Below are 17,093 nucleotides of genomic sequence, written 5' to 3'. Positions count from 1 at the left end.
CACCCGCCTCAGCCTCCCAAAGTGCTAGGATTACAGGCACCTGGCCAAGAGTGGGAACTCTTCTGGGGAAAACACACGGCAATGGCGTAGAGACTGGGCAGGGTTGTTTCATCAGGACCCCGGCTGGGAAGGCCTCCTTTGTGTGGTAATGAATATAGTATACCTCTCCAAATGGGCTATGTGTTCTTTGAGGACAGAGAGCACGTCTCCTTGCTTATATTTTTTATAGCAACTTGCATGAAGACAGAAACTCAATAGAGTGCTGCTGTTCTATATCCTAGATCAGTGGTTCTCAAACTTCAGTGGCATTAAAATCACCTGGAGAGTTTGTTAAACCATACCTCGGTCCCAGAGTTTCTGGTTCAGTCATGTTAGGTGGGGCCTGCGTATTTTCATATCTAACTAGTTCCTAGGTGATGCTGATGATGCTGGTCAAGGACCACATTTTAAGAACCACTGTTCTGAGCAAAAACAAAATCTGCAGGAGGTGGTGACTCTATCTGATTCAAAACCACAGTCATAGTTTTCTCTTGGTGGTCTATATTCTACCACTATCTTTGGAGGCTCCTGAGGTGCTCCTTCTGTACCACCCCTGAGAGCAGAACGAGACGATGAGATCAGAGGCTGTTGTGAAGAGCAAGCTCCAGCTAAGCTCTTCACAATTACACACTAACAGTGTGCCCAGCAGAAGACTGATTTCTTCTTTCAGCTTTAACAGAGGCTCGAGACAACAAAGCAAGTATGTAAGCCAGCTCAGTATCTTCAGAGTCTCTATCCTGTGACCACCACTGGGTTCCCAGATCTCACTTCATGGTCATGGTCACTCACCAGATCAGATTTTCCCATAGTCAAATATTTAAGTCAGAGTTCTAGGTTCTCCATCTTTCAAAAGTAATGCTCATTATGCTACAGAATGACCTCTCTGGGATCTTCACTTCTAATACCATGGATCAGGCACACCTCAACTTCTGAACGATCAGAAACACGACTTTAAATGAAAGGCCTATTTAGTGAATCAGTGGGACTTGCAACCAACTTCTCAAGGAATTTTTCATCCCATCTGGCAGAAATAGCAAAACTGAAAATATCACTGCTACATATGTAACACCTAACTATAAGACCTGGTACCCATAGAGTGCTGCTTTTTTTGTTTTTTTTTTTTTTTTTTTTGAGACAGAGTATCTCTCTGTCCCACAGGCTGGAGTGCAGTGGCACGATCTTGGCTCACTGCAACCTCCACCTCCCACGTTCAAGTGATTCTCCTGCCTCAGCCTCCCAAGTAGCTGAGATTACAGGCACACACCACCACATCCAGCTAATTTTTGTATTTTAGTAGAGATGGGGTTTCGCCATGTTGGCCAGGCTGGTCTTGAACTCCTGACCTCAGGTGATCCACGCTCCTTGGCCTCCCAAAGGGCTGGGATTACAGGCATGAGCCACTGTGCCTGGCTGGGTTTTTGTTTTGTGCTTTGAGAAAGGGTCCCCCTCTGTCATCTGGGCTGGAGTGGAAGTGGCAAAATCAGGGCTCACTGCAGCCTTGACCTATGGACTCAAGCAATCCTCCTGCCTCAAAGTAGCTGAGATTACAGGTGTGTGCCACCATGCCCAGCTAATTTTTTGTATTTTTAGTACAGACGGGGTTTCACTATGTTGGCTACGCTGGTCTCGAACTCCTGAGCTCAAGCAATTTGCCTGCCTCAGCCTCCCAAAGTGCTGGGATAATAGGCATGAGCCACTGTTCCTGGCCCTATAATGTTTTAAAAACATAGCAGCACTTCTATTTGTAACTTTTAAATTTATCAGTGTATTACTTGCCAAATATGATTGTTTTGGAGGACATTATCAAGTTAGCGGAAGAAAAGTAGGAATAGTATTTTGAAGCAAGCAGGGTATAGGACATGGGGGGCAGCAGAAAAGCCCCAGGCCATGGTGGGTTTTCAGGGGTAGATTAGGAAACTAATATGCCCTGGTAAGCAGCAGGGCCCTGAGGTCTGTGGGTGGTAGAATAGCACTCAGGGCAAAAACTTTTCAGTGTAGCCAGAGTCAGTAGATGCCCAATGGGTTTTAAGTAAGCTACAACACACTCTTGAAGTTTCAGTTTAGGAGTGCTCAAACTTGGGCTTAAGATGAGGCAGTGTTGGTCTAACTCCTAAAACATATGCTCCATTCCAGCATTTGAGTTAGCAACACAGGGGTTCATTATGACATCTGGCTAAGATACTTAGCTCTAGAAATTTTACTGACAGAGTTTCCTGGAAACATAGCTATTCTAACACCAAAACTTTGCTCAACCTTTCCTCTAATTCTTGCTTCTGCCACCATTTGCCGTATCTTACTGGGGCAGGGTTCCTTTGGTTACAAGGCTTACCCAGAAAGCTTCCTGAACTACATCCAATAGAACACTCCTGGGGTAAAGTTCTCCTTCACTGCTCTCCAAATTCCTCTTGGCTGCCCACCAGAAATTCCCCAGCATACAATCAGTATTCCACAAACAAAAGGCACGTTTTATGGATTTGGGTACTTGCCTCAAATAATTTACCACTTCTGAGCCATGAAGTGACACTACCTTTTATTTTACTAAATGACAATGAGATTCTTAAGGGAGAGAAGATTATGTCTTTCAGCTCTCTCTCTTTGCTCCCAAATAAATAAAATCCAGCTTCGACAATGGTAGTCCCTACTTCTGTGTATGATATTGCTCTCCTCAAATTGTACTGCAATTTCTCAACTGCTCTTTTTTTTTCTTTTTAATGTATCCAGGGATGGGACAATGACAAAGCATTCACAGATTAACTTGAAGCCATTCTCCAATGTTTCATTCAAATCCTTATTTGGCTGCCTGTGCTATTCCAATTTTCCTTACACAGCAAAAATCAACATTTTGATGAGAGTAACACACAAGGATGGTCACATAAAGGGCTAGTCTGATCATACCAAATGGGCTTCCCTGAGTCCCAAACACCAGACAGTAGCTTGGAACACTCTGAGGTGGTACTGAGGGTCCACTTGGCTCACTTAAAGCTCCCCTGGCTAGTTGTCCAGCCTAACTTCTGCATCCAGATGTTTCCACGAAGGAACAGGCCTCAAAATGATCTCCAGCCAGGGCAGCTGACCCTCCACACAATGCTCAATGGAGCTCATACAATGCTCAGTGGAGAAATTAAAGAGCCTAGAGGGAAGTAACATAAAAACTCTTTTTTTTTTTTTTTTTTTTTTGAGATGGAGTCTCACTCTGTTGCCCAGGCTAGAGTTCAGTGGCGCCACCTCAACTCACTGCAACCTCTGCCTCCCAGGTTCAAATGATTCTCCTGCCTCAGCCTCCCAAGTAGCTGGAACTACAGGTGTGTGCTACCACGCCCCGGTTAATTTTTGTATTTTTAGTGGAGATGGGTTTTTACCATGTTGACCAGACTGCTCTCGAACTCCTGACCTTAGGTGATCCACCCACCTTGGCTTCTCAAAGTGCTGGGATTACAGGCATGAGCCACCACGCCTGGCCCATAAAAGCAATCCTCTTGATCATTACACAATGTATATACATGCTAAAACATCACACTGTACCTCATGAATATGTCCAATATTGTATGTCTATTAGAAACAAAGTAAAACTTAAGCTGGGTGCAGTAGTGCATGCCTGTAATCCCAGCTACTTGGCAGGCTCAGGTGGGAGGACTGCTTCAGCCCAGGAGTTTGAGACTAGCCTGGGCAACATGGTGAAACCCCACCTCAAAATGACAACATACACACCCACACACAAAAACTTTAAAAATGTAATGATCTGTTTCTATGATAGGAGAGAAAAGGAGAGTCATGGGATTTCTTTGGGTTCAGACTACATTTTCAGAACGCTAGTTCCAGTCCACTTCTACATTAGACAGATGCTAAAATCTGTTTCAGCATCAAACCTTCACATGACAGCCAGATTAAATTACGCTTAAAAGAAGGAATAGAAACCTAGGTGATGAAAAGTAACTATCCCCCCACAATTGCATTGCATATTCAGTAGATTATTCCCTAAGGGCTAAAAAAAACTTGAACAGAAATCATATTATTTATCCAGCACTTGATTACTGGTTCAAGTGAGGCAAATAGCAGCAAGCAAGTCATAGAGTGGGTCTTTCCCAGTACCTCATAGTCCACAGTCTTCAATATTCATCAATGTTGCTGGTGGAATATTTGGAGAGTGGAAGCTAACTCTATGTTAGGTGGATGGAAGATCTGTCCCTTTAAGAGATAAATGTGTTATAATCCAAATATATTCAACTGTAGAGTTAAATCGCCATAGTTTGACCATATAAAATATTCAAGTTTCAGATGTCATTTTTAGTCCAACACTTTGGTAAACTGTTGGTACTGAAAACAATTGCTTAATACATGGCTGCACTGGCTGGGAGTGGGGGAGGGAAGATCAGCAGGACGCTCAAGTTCCAGTGAATGGTTCTTGGTTATAGACCACAAGCTTGCACTCATACAAACTCTGTTAAAACTCTGTTAAAGCCAAATAAGCAAATTACCTGCTTTCTGCTTCTCTGCAGTGTGCCTTCTGTGTAATAAGGCACTAAACACACACGCTTGAATGGAACTGAAATCGCCTCTGAGAAAAAAACTGGTAATTCTGTTCTTCAGGAATCTAAGAATACCAGATTTATAACAAGACAGAATAAATCCCAGGTTCCCCTGCAGGTGTGAGGACAAACTTTCCCAGATTCTTGACACAGAAGGTTCTATGGGAGACACCTAACCTATAAGCCCTGGTTTGCCAGACCCTTTGGAGCTGAGCTTCCCAAGAGATGTGATCCCAGGGACAGTCCACTGGATGTTTCCCATGGTCTGCAGGCAGCAACTTCAGAGGGCAGGGAGGGGAACGGGGAGAAGCCATGGGATGCAGAAAGAAAAATAAAGACAACATCTCATAATGCATTAAATGAAGCTGACATGATAAATTCAATGTAGGACGAAGCATTTTACATAAATGGGATGCTTGCCTCAAGTCCATCGCTATCATCTTCAGTATTTTCTCAGAATGATTCCTTCCCTTATTCATCCTTTACTAAATGCCATGTACCACTCAAGGGGCAGGCTTCTAAGAGGATGATCACGACTGAGAAGGAAGGTCCTGAGTCTCTAGAATACACAGTTGAAAGTGGGAGGGAGGGAGGGAGGGAGAGAGAGAGAGTGCATGATTGAGAACGCCAGTGAGCATGTGGTCAGGGAAGACAAAAACACAGGAGGACCATAAAACATGAGGGTAACATTGTGATAAAGGATCTGAAGAGGAAAAAGTGATACGTGAGAGAGAACACAGGTAAAGAAAACAGCAAGAGCAGAGACTTTGAGACAGAAAAAGGTTTGACTTGTATGAAGAAGAGAAAGGAATCCAGTGTGTCTGAAGGGTAGTGATATAGACTCAAGGAAGAAAAGTACGAGAAATCAATTATTATTACTTATTACCACCATGCACATTATTTAGTATGGGGCAAACCCTGTTGTAAGCAGTTCATCAATATTAACTCATTTAGATCCTCACAGCATCCCTATGATATTACTCCCATTTTGCAGATGAAGAAACTCAGTATCAGAAAGATGAAGTGACCTGCTCAAGGTCACACAGTGAACACAGAGCACAGTCAGATCCCCACACCCCCAAGCAGTCTGGCTCGTTTGTGCTCTCAGCCTTTTGCTATATTATCTCTCAATGAGGTTGAAAAGCATGCTTGAACACACCTGACATCTTCTGAATCATTTCTACCTCCCCAGACCCTCTCCTGAGTACAAAATACATTAACAGGAAGAGAGAGCAAATAATTAACTTCAATTTTGCCACTGATTAAAGCCCGAGATGTTTCTAATTGGAAAGAGAAAAAAAAAAAAAAAAACACTTTGGGAAAGGTACAAACAAGGAACATTTTCTTTTTAATGAGTGTCAGCACCGCAGTATGACAAAAGAAGTAGAGATTATGGGAAGGAAAAAACGTCCCCCAATCTTTCAGGCATATAGGTTTGCAAGAGCAAAGTAACACAGAAACTGGCACTTCATTTATATATCATGATTCCCATATAGCTGTCCCTTAACTGGCATTACACAGGAACCAAGAGTCACTGAGAAACTAAGCTATGACTTCCAGAAGGAAAAAAAACATCTCGAATGAGTCACATTGACACCACTTGGTAATTTTCTATGACAAGAAATGCAGGCAGACTGTAGTTAATTTGTAGCAGCTGCTGAATGCCTGTTAGGGTACCAACCACTTCAAACGAAGGAATCACCTAGGCTGCTGGCTTTTGCCTGAAACAGGGGTTCGACCATTTCAGGCCTGTCTACACTTAGAATGAAGCTTTGGTACAACCGCTCACATTGCTTGCTTATTTATTTATAAAATAAAATTTCACTTATTTTTAAAGGGTGGAATAAGACAACTAAATCTTAGAACGCAAGGTCCAGTTAATGAACAGATCAACGCTAGAAAGAAGTCAGAGGGGAACAGCAAGATCTATGATTCTAAAGAATAAAATCCTTACAGGCATTTGCAAATGCATTTGAAAGATAGTACAATTTTCCTGTTGCCTAATTAATGTTTCTCCTCAGAGACAGGTAGGTAGGTAAGTACTGTAAGAGAGAGTGAGGGAAACTCAGGAATTTTATTTTACATAGCGATAATCTACCTGCTGCTAACTGCTAAATTCTTTTTATTCAGGAAGATGGTAAGCTTTCAGTAGCATTAATAAATTGAGTTGCAAAAACAGGAGCAGTATATTCTTCGAAACAAATATTGCTTTAAAATGCTAAATGGTTCGTGGTCAATTGTGGTCGGTAACGGCGTTCTAAATATAGATTCAGAAGATTTAAGTATAAACATAGGGCACAATATGTTTAACTACAGATAGATGTGCAGTAGGCACTAAATTGCTTTTGACAGATTGATTTGACATCCACCTCATTCCAGACTGCTCCAGGGGCTTTTCAGCTTTTCTCTGAATAGTGGGTACAGCCCTTCTTTCCTGTACGTTCCTTCTCAGGGCTAACCTCCAGGCGAGGAGGTAGGTTCTCTTCCAGGATTGTGTCTTTTCAGAACTCTAAGCCAACAGGAGGAAATCTAAATAAAGGGGAAGGCTGCCCTTCTCCAGTTTTGTTCCTTAATCTAAGGAGGCCCCTCTAGCGCAGTTTCTATGGTTGGCGACAGTCTCCCTGCCGATTTATATATAGTAACATTGGTTAAAAAAAAATCACTTGACAAAGTTTTCTATTTCCGTAACATTGTGTCAGGAGGGAAGCTTAACGGAAAGTCTTCCCGGGATGAAAGTATTTGTTTCTATTTTACATGTTAGTTTTAACTCCTTAAATTCATCTCCTAGGGAAATAAGCATTCTTGATCTGACTCAAGGTGCTCTCTGAATTCACTGAAATAAAATATAGCCTGTAACTCTGGCCAATAACCTTGGGTGCCACCCAGAACTGCAGGCTGCAGGTGATCTACAGATTTCCCAAGACAAGCCCTGGCTGCAGCTCCTACCCGTGAGCAATCTAAAATCTGCAGCAATTCCGCAGGACCACACCTAGGCCCACAGCACATATCTGCAAAGCCGGAAGCGCCTTCCCCTCCAGGGCACCTTCTGTCCCCAGTGAAGGAATTAAAGTTCTAACCCCTGCCTTTCCTACCCATCCTAATCTCTGCTTTTCCTTTACCTCCTTTCCCACACTCACTTGCCCCCGACGCTACAATGTAGCTTGTAAACTCGTGACTCTCAAGGAAAGTATCAGCAGAAGCCACAACTTCGGGGAATGACTCACTAAGGAGTCTCCAGCGCCTTCCACCGCCCTGCAACTGCCCCAGTACTGCAGCCCTGAGGCTCCGTGCTGCCAACCCAGATAAGGAGGGGCATTTTCTGAAATCCAAGGAAGAACCTGAAGAGTCCCCCACCCGCCCAGAGGCGTCTCTTGCTCTAAGTCAGCGGTAGGAAATGACCCCCTTTCCAATACAAATGGACAGACGATTCTAAGAGGCAGGAGGAAAACAAACACAATTCCCTCAGAGGCTCTCCCGACCGTCCCTAGCAACACATCCCCATCCGCAGCGGGTGCAGCGCTCGCAGGCCACTTCTGAAACCAGTGTTACTGATCAGGCCTGCACAACCACTCCCCCTGCAGTGTCCCGCTCGCTTATCTTCTGCGCCGGAGCAGCAGAGGGCAAGGTCCGGTGGTCTCCGGAAGGTAGAAAGAAGGGGCCCTCAGACTGCACAGCCCAGGGAGAGGAAAGGAAGGAATTGAGGAAGGGTTGACCTTGAGAATTTTCCTGAGTTACAGATAAATAGGTCGGGCCTCGCTTAGAAGCTCCCAACCCACTCCACCAGGGAGAAGATGCAAGGCAAGAGGAGAGCAAAGGGGGTGGAAATTCAGATCGCTAATCTACTGATAAGGGTGGGGGGAGGTTAGAGACAGCGGGTCTCTATTCAGCTCGGAGAGGCTGAAATGGGAGTGCCCTGCGCAAAGGCTGAAACACCGTCGGCGGCCCGGTGCTCGTGGCTGCCCGCAGGTGCTAGCACTCACCTGGATCACCTTCGAACGGCTGGTGCAGAACAAAACTGCGCAGCTCAGTGTGGGTGCGGCGCCCTCGCCTGGGGCGGCGCTAGATGGGGCCAGAAGCAGGTCCCGCCCCAGCAGGCCAGCGCGCGGCCACGCCCCCAAGGCGGGGCTCCCAGCGCTGGCGCGCGCTCTCTAAGTTGCCAACTTCGGGCCACTGGTTGGGAGGTGAAAGTTGCATTTTCTTCCTGCTCATGGTGGCCCAGAGATTTACTCCTCCCATTCTCAAATACATATATCTACTACCCCCAGTGCCTTCGTGGCCGTCTTCCTACACTGTCCCAGCCAGGTCATACCTCCCGGATTGGGTTTGCACAACAGTGGGACGTGAATAATTTATCCCCAGCAGAGCCACCGTAGCGGTTTTAGGCTCTCTGCGGTAAGGGCGAAGCACGGCCATGCATGGCGCGTGCGCGAAAGTAGCCGCGCCCCAATTGGTGTGTCCCGGAGGCGCGTAGCTGGGGTGTGGGAGACGCTGGGTGTCCCAGGTTGCAACACTCCCGACGTGAATGGATGTAGCGCTGTTAAGGCCTTTTTGTTTAGGGCCTAACAGATATTGTTAGTTTTGCAGAGAGCTGGGACCGAGCCCTGCCCGCGTGGTGGGCCGTACCCACGCCCCCTGCGCGCGGAGTAGCGTGGTCCCGGAGTTTTGTTTTTTTAAAGGGAGTCTCCCAATTGTCTACGTAGAGTTTTTTTCTGCGGCACATGGAGTCTCTGCCTTCGCGACCCAGACCTTTGATGTGATACGCCCTCGGGTCCAGCGTCCGGGGCGGGGCTCGAGGCCGGGGGAGGAGGAGTAGGGGTCTTGGGCTTGTGTGAGACCTGCAGATACAGTCGGGCTGAAGGAGTAGAACTTGCTTCTAAATGCCGGAAAAGCCGAAGGAACTGACTGCAGAAGGCACAGTTCCAGTTTCCGCGCGTCTTAAGTGCGCCCTCCGGCCACCTCTCCTCTGGACATCCCTCATCCTTCCGAAGATTGCCACACCTGTCCCTCCCCTATCTCCTCTTTGGAGGATTCGTCACCTCCAAGAGAGTGTGTTTAGGAACCCATCCGAATGATTCCAAGTTTAGGTGTGGAAAGGCAGAAATCTAGATTATTGAAGGCTAGGTTGTGTGTGTGTTTCTTTGTATTGGGTTGTCATATTTGCACATCTAGAAGTACTTTGAGAGCTCATTAAATCTTTACTGTTGCTGTTTCAGCAATTTCCAACCATTCTCATACTTTCTTCTTAAATACAAGAAGGGTTTCTGTCATGTTGGATGTGGAGAGGGTTTTGTTTTGCTTGAACATTGAGAGGAAGTAAGTTAGGGAGACAGTTTGGCATTACTGAGGTAAGTTTCTCCACTTGCTGGCTGTTCTACGTAAGAAAAGTCATTCCGAAGTGGCGGAAGGGATGATTCAAAAACCAGGAGCGGGGATGCACCTTGCACCCTCATTTTACACCAGAGACTGCAATCTCAAAAAAAAAAAAAAAGAATTTGGCCTCTCCTTTCCCAGTTATCTCGGACCACAGACAAGTACTTAATCACTCAGGACCTTCTTTTAGAAGTCTTATTACAAAAGCAGTATTCCTTTATATTAGAATTTTTTGAAATACAGAAAAGCCCACAAAAAATTGCATACACACAATGGAATCATACTGTATATTCTGTTTTGTGGTCTGTTTACTTCGTAAAATGTAAACCATTTTTTTGCTTTTCATTTCTTTTCGGTTTTTTTTTTTTTTTTAATACATAGACCAGAATGTCACTTTATTGATTTGCAACTGGAAACCTAAATATGTTGTGCACTAGAAAGCTCCTGTCATCCACTCTGTATTTTTTTCAGGTAGGACGCTTTTCATTTCTTGAATGGTTCATGCTGCAACATTATTTGGCAATCAGTGCGTGTCTTTTCATAGCATGGATGCACCAATCCTCTCTTGTTGGAGTTAGCTTGCTTTCACTTCTTTCCTACTGCAGTGTACAACCTTGTAGATAAATATGTGTACATGCTTATGACTTTTTTTTTCTTTCACTGAATTCCTTTGCAGAGGAATTTCTAGGTTTTGATCTCTATCAACAAGATGCATTCCAGGAAGAGAGTTACAGTCGTCTCCCACACTGAATATTGGATATCATTTTCCTCTATCTCACTAAATGGGAATAAGACCTTTCTCACAAAGTTATTGTGAAGTTGAAGTGAAGTGAGGACAAAGTGCTACACAAAAGTCCTGCCCTTTTGTCTCAGGATAATATATTTTGCAAGTCCTATTGAGGCGGGAAATTAAAGAAAGAAAAATAAAATTAAAAAGAGAAATAAGCTTTCCTGCATTAGGCTGACTTGTTCTAGAGGCAGCAACAGGCACAGCCCAGACCCGGGTAAAGTCTTGGTAATACTATCTAAGGAGCCAGGCACAAAGGAATGTGCTCTGGAATCTCTCCCAGCACTCCCTCCATGCAGGGAGAAGAAAAACAAATTTTCCTTTGTTTTATGATATGAGTTTATAAATTCCTGTTCTCTGTAACTGGTGACTTCAAGTCTTCTGTTTTATCTAATCAGTGGAGTGAAGTTCATAAACTGAGCAGATCTCCTGAATGCCATAGTGAAGGCCATGGAATAAGCTGTGCTAGGCACTAGGCAAACTTAGATAATGGACATCTGGGTTGCATAGCCATGGTCATGTGTAATCCTGAGTTATGAACCTGTTACACTTTGATTAACTGTCTTTGTCCTGCCTCTGTAGCCCTGCTTTCACACCACTGTAAGCCTGCTTCAAGCTAGCCCATCCCTTTTTAAAGTGCGTATAAAAGTCAAGTGCTGTCTTTGTTCTGGGGCCAATCTTTGGATGTTAAGTCCGCTGGGTCTGAATGCATGTAGATATCCTCCTGTATACACCCCAAGGTCTCTCTCTGGTCCTCCTGATTCCACAACACTATTAAAACAATATAAGTTATGGATGTGTAACACTGGCTCAGAAATTACTCTGTATTTAACTTCACTCACCATTAATTCCTTTTCCATTTACAATCTGGTTTGTGCTTCCAAACGTCATCTCACACTGCTCTCTCAAAGGTCACCATTTGCCTTGTAAACGCTTTCTATCCTTGGATTCTCAGACATTACTATGTCCTGATTGTTTTCTTTCTTGCCTTCTTTGCTGGTCCCTTTTTGTCTCCCTGCCTCTTAAAATGTTTTCAAGGCTCTCCAGAGTCCTAGCCTCTACTTTTCCCCCTCATTCTTCTATGAGTCTTTTCTTTGACTCTCCCTTAATGATTTCCCCCATTTATGTGATTGTTTTGGTTGTCTAGAGTCCAAATGTCCTTCTGTTTTTAGGAAAATCTCTTATTTTAAAATATGTTGTTTGAAAGTAGGTACCTACTGTAAAAAAGTTAAAGGGCTAGCTCTCCCTCTCCCTCACTTCAGAGGAACTAAGGGGGTGGGCATGTGCCTTCAGCTTTGCCAGTCAGATGCTTGCTCCCAGGACTCACTCGGATTCTTGAGAGAATTAACAGCAACATGGGGACATTTGGAGATCTCCATTCATTATGGTGGCAGCAGTGGGAAGACCAGATCCCTCTCAGAGTCTTTTCTGATTACTCCATTAAAAATTACAGCCTCCCTCTTCTTCCTTTTCTACTCTTTATTCCGCTTCCTTGTTTTACTACCATTTTTGGTAGTAAGTAAAATTTACTACTATTTTGTATTTTTTATTTAATTTATTTGTTTTATTATCTGGCTTTCCTACTCAATAGTAAGTTACATGAAGATGGAGATACAGTGTTTATTACTGTATTCCTACTGCTCTTAAGTGCCTGGCATGCAGTAGACACTGTATTAGTCAGGGTTCTCTTAGAAGGACAGAACTAGGGGAGTTTATTAAGTATTAACTTACACCATCACAAGGTCCCACAATAGGCTGTCTGCAAGCTGAGGAGCAAGGAGAGGAGAGCCAGTCCGAGTCCCAAAACTGAAGAACTTGGAGTCCAGTGTTCAAGGGCAGGAAGCATCCAGCACGGGAGAAAGATGTAGGCTGGGAGGCTAGGCCTGTCTCATCTCTTCACATTTTTCTGCCTACTTCATATTCTCTGGCAGCTGATTAGATGGTGCCCACCTGATTAAGGGTAGGTCTGCCTTCCCCAGCCCACAGACTCAAATGTTCATCTCTTTTGGCAACACCCTCACAGGCGCACCCAGGATCAATATTGCATCCTTCAATCCAGTCAAGCTGACACTCAGTATTAACCATCACAGACACTCAGTAGCTATTTGTGAAATGAATACATATGTGACTTCTTTCTGTTGCCTAGCCATCTGGAACTCTCTGACTTCTTGGCCTTTTTATGAAGCCTGTACCTCCAGCCTAACTGACTGTGTGAGCCCTGATAGCCTTCCAAGAATTATCCTATTCAGCAAGGTAGCCAGAGTCAGTTTCTGTTTCATGCAGAAACACCTACTGTATTACAGGATTCTCCTACACAGCATGTCCAAAGCCACATTCATTACAATTCCAATAAAACCTTTACATATTTCAGTGAAGGAAGTAATCTGAGTAATTACATTAGCTGGAAACTTAGCATCACTCCTTTTCCTTCATTCCCTGGAGTTGGGAATGAGATTGCCCTGCAGTGGAATCCAGAAGAGCCACTTATTTAGCTGTGTTACTTTGGGGGAATTTAAGTTCTCTGCAACTTGTTTTGCCTTTTTATTTGCAAAATTGGTATATTAACACCAATCTTACTTGGCCATTGTGAAGATAGTACAGAGTTTGGGCCTACTATAGGCACTTAATAAATAGAGGTTTTAGTTATTACCAGTTTGTGTTGATAGCACCTCAAAACAGTTTCTCTTCTAGTCCCTTGCCCTAGTTCAGGCTGAAGTCTCCTCTGACCTGAGCAATTACCAAAACTCTTTTTTTTTTTTTTTTGAGACAGGGTCTTGCTCTGTTGCCCAGGTTGGAGTGCAGTGATGTGATCATGGCTCACTGAAGCTTTGACCTCCCAGGCTGAAGTGACCATCCTGCATTAGCTTCCTGAGTAGCCGGGACTATAGTTGTGTGCCACCACATTTCGCTAGTTTTTTAAATTTTAATTTTTGTAGAGATTGGGTCTTAGTACATTGGGCAGGCTGGTCTCTTAACTCCTGGGCTCAAGCAATCCACCTGCCTCAGGCTCCCAAAGTGCTGGGACGACAGACATGAGCCACCATGCCTGGCCACAGTAACCTTTTAACTGGCTCTCCCTTTAAAATTCATCACCAACCACCATTACAGTTATTTTTCTAGAGCAGATATCTTCTTTGATGACTGTGACCAATGCCTTTAGAATGAAGTCCAAACTCTCAAATAATGGCATTTCAAGATCCTTACTAGTCTAGCCTCAAACTACTTTTCCAGAATCCTCTCATTTAACATTAATTTAATAAACATTTTTAAAGTGCCTCTTGGGTGCCAGGTACTAATATAACTTATATTTTAACAAGGGAGCCTGTCAATAAAAACAATAAGATTATCACAGATTGTGACTCTTTCAGCCTGTTTTGTGCTGCTATAATGTAATACCTTAGACTGTGTAATTTATTTTTCAATTTTATTTATTTTTGTTGTTGTTGAGACAGTTTCACTCCATCACACAGACTGGAGTGCAGTGGTACAATCTTGGCTTACTGCAACCTCCGCCTCCTGGGCTTAAGCGAGTCTCCTGCCTCAGCCTCCTGAGTAGCTGAGACTACAGGCATGAGCCACCATGCCTGGCTAATTTTTGTGTTTTTAGTAGAGATGGGGTTTTGCTACATTGGCCAGGCTGGTCTCAAACTCCTGGCCTCAAGTGATCTGCCTGCCTCGGCCTTCCAAAGTGCTGGGATTATCGGCATAAGCCACTGTGCCTGACCAGACTGTGTAATTTATAAGGAACAGAAGTTTACTGGCATTTTGCATTTGTTATTTGAGTTTATCTGTTACTTGGTTTACCAGTATAAAACTTTGTGTAAATTACGGACATTAGTTGTTTGTTTTCCTGTACTGAAAATGTCTTTCTCCAATTTGTCGATGATTTTTTGGCTTTATTGATTTATTTTTGGTCAAAGAGCAAATAAATTTTGTGTGAGTCAATGTGTCAAATTTCTGTCTTGGTGTTCTTCTTGGAAAGGCCTTTTTCATTCCAGAATCTTAAATAAATTAATTCATGCTTTATTCAGAAATTGTATGGATTTATTTTATACAAAATTTTTGATACAATTATAATTAATTTCAGTGTAAATAGTGCTACACACTCATCTTTTCTTTCCCTAACAATCTTTCAGTTAACCCCACACTATTTTATTTACCCCACCGATTAGATTACATATAAATCCACTGGTTGGAAATGGTGCCTTTATTATGAACTGAAATGCCATGCGTGTTTAGGTCTATTTCTGGATTCTCTATTCTGTTCCACTGATGTCTTTTCCTTCTTTTGTAATAGACTGTTTTAATTATGGCAAGACTATTTGGGTTTTAAAAACTTAGTTTTTGGATTGGTGCAGTCAACATGGTCAGCAGAGTTGGGGCTGAGCCTTCAGCTGGCATGATTGGTGGCTCCAGTGCCACAGAATCAGCCAGTGTGGCCAGGACTGCTGGGCTGAGGATTGAACTATTGAGTTAGTATGTTTGGTGGGATTGGGGCTGATGGTGCAGCCAGTATAATTGGGGTTAGCCAAAGGGACACACTGAGAGGCCAAGAGGTTAGTTACATACTAGAGGATTGACTGAAAAAGTAAATATATTGAGAGTAAACGGAATCCAGATTTCTCACCATCTGAGAAAGGATTACAAACATGAAAAAGCAAAGGCTGGAAAAAACCCTGGAGTGTTAGTTAAGGATTGGAAATATTGGTGTGAGCTCATGGTTTTGAAAATGGCTTTGACAGACTGACATAAAAAAAAAATCTAGGCTCTGTGTGTGTTCATATATTTCTAGTTCTGTCTCTTGTGAAGGCCTAGAAGCAATAATATCCCAGCAGCCATGAGCATGTGTAGTGCCCAGATCTTGGTTTCTAAATGCTATTTTCTACTAAAAGGAGCCAAAGATCCTTGAATAAATTGCTGATTCCAGATATGGAACAAACAAGTACAAGATGAGCCTGAAGGATATTTTTAGTGCCAGAAAGTAAAAATTGCTTGAAGAATAATAAGGGGTATTATTATTCCTTTTATTCACAAGAACACAGAAACCAACTTAATGAAGTTTCCACTGACCAAATCTGGGATAATTTAAGCATCAAAACAAATAATGCTAATAACAGGTACAATCCACTGAATAAAATAGAAATCCACAAGTCCATGCTGATATGAATAAATGCATGAATAAATAAATAACTGGGGCAGCACAGAAAACTCTACCTTGTAGTGAGATGCCAACTAATAAGCATGGAAGAAATGATAGAGCTAGGATCATTTTGCAATCATTATAGTAAAAACTGATTCAAGAAAGACTCATCAGTGGATCCTAAAACTAGTAGGTGAACATTTGATAAGGAATAGAATATTTACATAATTCCAAAGTTATCTCCACAGACTACATATTAATACCAAATACTTAATAGTTAATTTTACAATAGAGGAGTCAGACACTATCTTACAAAGGTTAAAACATCACAGCATAAATGGATATTGTATATGTCCTAATAGGATGGCATTGGAACGTAGCACCACTTTTGGGGTATGTCTGCCAAAAATTGTATAACTTAAATGTAATTATGAAGAAATACTAAACAAACCCAAATTGATGGACTTTCTACAAAGTGAGTAACCTGCTCTTTTTAAAAATATCAAGATCATAAAAATAAGGTAAGACTCAGGAACTGGTCCAGGTTGAAGGAAACTAAAGAGAGATGACAACTACACATTATGTATGATCCTGAACCTATAATAGCTATTATTAGGACAACTGACAAATCTGAATGTGGTCTGTTAATGTGATTGAAGTTCTTATGGAAGCCACGTTGGACAGGAACACCCGGTATATAGAATAATGCACAACTTTGAAAGTTAGGCAATGAATATCTTAGAGCTATTATCCCAGGTGGAAGCCTGATTTCATAAAAAATGGTGGTGTACTTAGGGGTTGATTGAGTACCTACTCTTTATGTAAATAAAGTGCAATTGAGGTATGGGAATCCAATTTTCAGTGTCTATAAAGAGTGGTTCAGCTTCAGAGTGAAAGGGAAACTGGGTGGATTAAGATCTTGGTATTCTTACATACTCAAGGAATGGGTATGTAGTAACTCCGTTTTCTGAAAAGCCGAATGCCTTTATGCATCCAAATATTCTTTCTTTAAATTATTTTGAATTGGCAGTCATTTTCACATCCTTTCTGTTTTTATTTTTAAAATTTCATAAATAGAATTAATGCATATGTTTAAAATCAGATGAGAGAGAGACAAGGAGAGAGAAAGGGAGGGAAATGTGATGTCTCTCCATCCCTCCCTCTCCCTCCCTTTCTCCCCTTTCTCTCTCTCTCTCTCTCTCTCTGTCTCTCCATCTGATTTTCCCACCCT

The 17,093-nt window shown here is 42.8% G+C and overlaps 1 protein-coding gene across 1 annotated transcript in view; it reads right to left on the bottom strand.

The window, feature by feature from the left end:
• Nucleotides 1-8,972, bottom strand: part of LOC105552459 (microsomal glutathione S-transferase 3) — a 31,625-nt gene extending 22,653 nt beyond the window's left edge. Inside the window, exon 1 of the mRNA XM_011998136.1 lies at nt 8,546-8,972. The gene's annotated coding sequence lies outside the window, so the exon portion shown is untranslated. The remainder of the gene's footprint in view (nt 1-8,545) is intronic.
• Nucleotides 8,973-17,093: the final 8,121 nt, after the last annotated feature.

The sequence above is a fragment of the Mandrillus leucophaeus genome, unplaced genomic scaffold (genome assembly GCF_000951045.1).
Source record: "Mandrillus leucophaeus isolate KB7577 unplaced genomic scaffold, Mleu.le_1.0 Scaffold558, whole genome shotgun sequence".
Taxonomy (NCBI): domain Eukaryota; kingdom Metazoa; phylum Chordata; class Mammalia; order Primates; family Cercopithecidae; genus Mandrillus; species Mandrillus leucophaeus.
The sequence above is the reverse complement of the archived record's forward strand: the minus strand, read 5'-3'. Positions and strand labels throughout refer to the sequence as shown.